Below are 5,245 nucleotides of genomic sequence, written 5' to 3'. Positions count from 1 at the left end.
ATTTGCAGCAAAACAAATGGACAGCAGATGAGCAAACTGATTAGGACCTCTGACCCAGGACAGTGTGACGGAGCTCTGGGAATTCCTGCCTGTTTCCATTGGGGAGATGAAGAGGCCCGGTGGGCCAATCACAGCAATTTCAGACACACTGCAATGACAAAAATAAATAAATCAACTGATACAATGACAAAAAAAAAAAAAAAAAGATCAGTGACTAATTATTATGGTGCTTGAAACTATCTTCAAGCTTCTCTCCCTTTACTCATAACAGTACTAATTATACGTACATATAATCAAACAGAACTGTGGCATTTCTGGCTACACCAAACAGAATTGCAAAAATAAATAACTACACACTACAATGTCTAGTGTACAGGGCTTGCATAGACTAGTCGAGTAGTCGATAGATCGACTACTTCATCCACTAGTCGACGCTGTCGGAAACAATCGACTACTCGAGCGTCCATTAACCATAAATTTATTAAAAATGGCGAACGTCACCAACAGACACCACACGTCAGATGTGTGGAAGTATTTCATCAAGGATGACAAAAATATAGTAATTGGCCAACTCGGCAAGAGGCCGTTCACATATTGCTTCTAAAAACGTGTGGAAAGCGCGCGCGGCCGTGCCGCTGTCTCCTACAAGCGCTCGCGCTCCCGTGGCGTCTGTCGTTGCTATGCAAACAAACTGCGCTCTCCATGATGACGACGAAGAAGTATCATTCAGCAAAGGATTAATTTATTTCTAGCCCTTGCATTAGCTTTACTACTAGATATATTTCTGGAGATGAGAAGGAAAAACCCGCCTGGAAAAATTAGCGCACCATGGCTTTCATTATGAGCGCGCGCCTACATTAGAAATGACGACCTTGAGCGCGGAAAAGACGCGATATGTGAACGGCCCCTAGAAGCAGACGTCTGAAATGAAAGGCAAGAACGGCCATTTATTTGGCTTTAGACTGTTACATGAAAATTTAAAAATGAAATGTCATAATTATAATGTGTTGAGAGTTTACTTATGTAATTGTTGCATTAGGCTATGAATAAATAAATGTTTATTGATAATATCTAGCTATTTCATGTCTTTTCATTTACAGTAGCATGAACGACGAGTAGTCGAGTAACTCGAGTATTGTTTTGATAAGAAATCGGCTACCAGTTATCGGTAGTCGTGCAACCATTCTGGAAGGAGTGAAATGATCTGTAAAATGTAGGGGAAATGTAGGAAATTCCATCTTTGCAAAGTGCAAAGAGATCTAAAGGGATTCCGAGTGAAGACACTGTTACCTGACAGTGTCTTCCACTGAAAAGTAAATCTAGCCTGGATCATGGCTGGACAGAAACAGCACGGATGAGCTGGAATAGGAGGTTTATTTGGGTCAGCACTGGCATAGAGGATGTCTATCACAGCAAGTGCAGAGGCGTGTGGAAGTTAGTGGCCAGTAAGCTTTGCTGCGAGTTAGGGCTGCACGATATGAGGAAAAGCTGCAAAGTGCGATAACATTGTTTAATATTGCGATGACGATATGGCTTGCGATAAATATTCAAATGTGAATGTTAGCTATACTGTTCTCATGTCTTAGTGCTTTAATAGGTTAATCTTTGCGAACCTAAACATTGAATAGCCTATTACCACTAAATAAAGAAATCAAATAGATCATTTTTGACATGCTTTTATTGAACAAATTACACATAAATGAGGCATTATATAACTAATGGGTGTAACGGTTCACAAAATTCACGGTTCGGTTCGATACGATACACTTGTCACGGTTCGGTACGTTTTCGATACAGCAAAAAGAAAGAAATGCCAGAGAAATTTCCTTGATTTAATTCTTTTTTTATTAAGACTAACGTCATAAAGTATGTTATCTTTTTTTTACTTTGAGCAATTCTGGAGCTATAATTGACTCTTAGGAGCATATAAAACAAAACAGCTCCTTGGAAAAAATGAAATGTAATATTGTTTTAGTTATTATAAACAGGTTTATTTTAGTTCAGATTAACATATGAGGGCAGCAATTGTAGCCTATTCATAATGTCAAAATAAAACCGACGTAATGTTACTTGAAGGCATTATAGCCTATTATTCCTGCCAAATTTCCATGGTTGCAGTTAAGTGTTACTACAGTAAATCCATGGTGAATGTTGCAGATCTGTGGACACTGGATATTTCATTCATGGCACAATGTTTCTTCCTGGTTTCCACGTCAGCGCCGTTTGATCTGTTAATAACGGAGAAATGTGAATGTTTCTCACTAGATCTCGCAGCGATGTTATTACTTCTGTGGCGAATTCAAATGCTTTCTTTACTGGATCTCTTATTAGCGCTGTGTAGTAACGGTGTCGCATGATCACGATCGGCTCGCGCTGCACTGGTCCAAACTGATAAACGGTCCGTCAACCACACAATAACGAGCAGTTTCGTTCCGCTTGCATTATGTTTGCCATTTGAGGTTGGGCAATGTTGTGGTCGCGGAAAACGGACTGTAGCCTATAATAACATGACTTAGCCTACCGCTAAGCTATATATAAAATAAAGACATGATCTCTTTTGCAAATATCCGTATGACTCTGCATTATTTTACCTGCTGTGTACCAACCAATCCAGCCCCTTTTACCTGTTAAAATACCTTCAAATGTCGAAAACAACCCATAAAATACAGTATTCTACTTATAACAAAATGATTGAAGCCTCTACTTATTGCAATAAATAATGCAATCAATTTTCGGCAGACCATCACTTTTCGGCACGACACCGGCGTCTCGAGAGCGCTTGCATGAACGCGCCAACCATGACTTCAGGACTAAACGTGATAGGTCAAACGTTTATTACATGCGCTTGGCGCAAGTTCATATCGCGATAACGATGAAAATTCGATGTATCGTTCAGCCCTACTGCGAGTGCAGTTGAGCACCATGGCTAGGAGAGTAATATGTTGTAATGGTGCCACTCTGACATATTTGATGAATATGTGAGGCTACACCCAGCAAACACAGAACGTTGGCACAACATAGCCAACCTTCTAACAGCGTTTTAACAACATGGCCAAAAGGTTGCTATAACTACGTTGTGTAGTGAAGGTTGTTACAGCGTTGTCACAATGTTGACCTTAAACCACCGTTCAGGGCCATTGCTTAAGGTTGTGCCAACGGTGTCTTGACAACCATGGACATAATAAATACATAGACGCCCTATTGGCCGCTGGATCGTACGTCAACCACACCGCCATAATGTGAAGGGCAACTTCCCCATACCTCTCATAACGAGAATTGAGAAAAATGCCTATTTCGTGTGCTGCTTGGGGCTTTACAAATCGCCACATAATTGAAAACAGGTCTCAGGGAATTACCTTTCTCAAGCAAAACTGAAAATTAGTTTCTGGTTGTATTTCATTTACTATGTTTATTTTCAGAGGAGAAAGGCCGCGAAATTTAAAAATACTACTGTTATTGTGTCACGACATGTAGTTTTAAGAGTTTTTCAGTCAACAATGTAGTTGTTTAAAGCTCAAATCTGTGGTTTATTTATAAAGATAGCGCCTATTTAAAAATGTTATCTGACGGTTTCAGAGTTGTGAGATCCAGCGATCACTGGGCGCTCAGCGCTCATGTAGGGCCCTATAAAATCCGTTTTATTTTTTCCCAAATTCCGTTTTTTTCCGTTTTCATTTTTGCAAATTCCAAAATTTGCAAAATGTACACAAATAAAATAGGAATGACCCTAATTTTTTGCAAATTAAAATTTATTTTAGACAATTAAAATTCTAGACAATTAGTCTAAATATCGTGCAGTGTGGTGCTTAACTTACGGCAAGAGTGACCAAAAAGTTTGCCACCAATAAAGACTCTATGCTGTGTTATGCCTCCTAAAAAGTCTACAGTACAGCCGAAACAAGGTGAAGAAGCGTCTCAGCAAGTGGGAGCAAGTAACATGGCTGGTGAGGAGTGTAACGTGCTGGAGCTTCCAGCCCTCATACATAATATAATGCGAGAGGAGTTGAACGTGGTGGTGGATAAACTAAATAACCTCGCGAAAGACATATCTTTCTGCACACAAAGGCTTGGTGAAGTTGATGTGACAATGTCTAACCTGGATTCACGTGTGACAAAGCTGGAGACTGTGTGTGATGGACTTATTAAGGCCAACGAGGAGTTGAAAAGTAAAGCCGAGCGACTTGAAATGTACAGTCGCAAATACAACGTGCGTGTATTTGGCCTGACGAATGACATCGGAAAAGGGAATCCGACCAGCTACATGTCTGCTTTGTTTGAGGATTTATTCCAAGATAAACTACGGGGGGAGCCACAGGTGGAGATGGCCCGCAGGGTTGGACCGGTTGGGAAAGGTGCATCTCGAGTGATAATTGTACGTCTTCACAAACTCACAACGAGAGAAGAGATCATAAAAATCGCCAAGAAAGACAGAGTGCTAAAAAGTACGAGGGATGAAGTTAAGGATTTTTCCAGATCTCACTACAGAAATGGCAAAAAAAACGTGCAGGATTTCATGAAATAAGGAGTAAATTGAAGGACGCAGGGGTGAGACATGGCATAATTCATCCAGCGACGCTGATAATAACATTTAAAGGAGAGACTAAGAAGTTCACAGAACGCAGTGCAGCAGAAGTGTATGTAAAGACCATAATCGATACTGGACTGAATGTTAGGGATTAGATCGGATAAACAATAAGGTCATGTGATAACAGACATAGATATATGATTTTTCTGTTAAGCTAATTACGATGTGGGCAAGGTAAATAGAAAATTAATTTCAAATTTTGGATAAGCTTGATATTATAAGTTCTTGTTCTTGAATTTAAGACCACATTGGTAACATTTAGTTTAGGAAAATTAATAATTTGTCATGAGCAAGCGTTGCTCTACTGATGTATTTTGCTTATTTCATTACAATGCTGAAGATATTTGTGTGTGTGTGTGTGTGTATGTGATGTGTGAGTGGTTGGATGTCATATTTACATTAATGAGAGCTCAATGTAATACTAAAGGCATGAGTATTGATGGACAAACATGTGTTAGATGGTTGAAAAATATTTTTTGGTACAAAAAGGGATGTTTGAAATAGCTCATTTGAATATCTGTAGTTTAAGGAATAAAATAAATGATATCTCAGAAATATTACAGAATTATAATTTCCACATATTAGCCATTTCAGAAACACATTTAGATTCAACTATTAATAGTCCTGTATTGAATATAGATGGCTATAATTTATATAGGC

Source organism: Scardinius erythrophthalmus (genome assembly GCF_964197995.2).
Source record: "Scardinius erythrophthalmus genome assembly, chromosome: 8".
NCBI lineage: Eukaryota > Metazoa > Chordata > Actinopteri > Cypriniformes > Leuciscidae > Scardinius > Scardinius erythrophthalmus.
Note: the sequence above shows the minus strand (reverse complement) of the source record.